Here is a 498-nt window from a genome sequence, read left to right on the forward strand (position 1 = left end):
GGCGGGATTAACAGCCTGGAGAGATATTTTTCTATGCTGACATACTCCTCCGCGTTTAACTGGCTACTAGCGTGTTACGACAGTAAGTTACCGTTTGCGTATACCATAAAAATGAATTGGGAGAGCCGTAAACTGACAGCTACCTGTCGCAAAACGATCTGTCGCTTCTCTTATAAAACAGGAATTTTATCGTAGTAAACTCCACATATAGTTAATTCCAAAGGATTTTTTTGTGTAAAACATGTTGAAGATTTGTTTACAGGCGGTACATTTACTAAGTGATGATCTGTTTCCTCACAAAAGCAGTTTATTCGGCACACTAAATCACTTTCTCCATAGACATCCATTTTTAAAAAACGGCCTCTTGTCTCCTCGCCAGTGTACCGCCAAGAGTGTCTATGGTACCGCCGTGTTATGCTATTTTATGCTTAGCAAATAGACTTACTGTAGAAGGGCTCTGGTTTCAGTGGTCTGGGTTCCGGTAGTATTTGTTTCCCA

The sequence above is a fragment of the Myxocyprinus asiaticus genome, chromosome 50, assembly GCF_019703515.2.
Source record: "Myxocyprinus asiaticus isolate MX2 ecotype Aquarium Trade chromosome 50, UBuf_Myxa_2, whole genome shotgun sequence".
Classification (NCBI taxonomy): Eukaryota; Metazoa; Chordata; class Actinopteri; order Cypriniformes; family Catostomidae; genus Myxocyprinus; species Myxocyprinus asiaticus.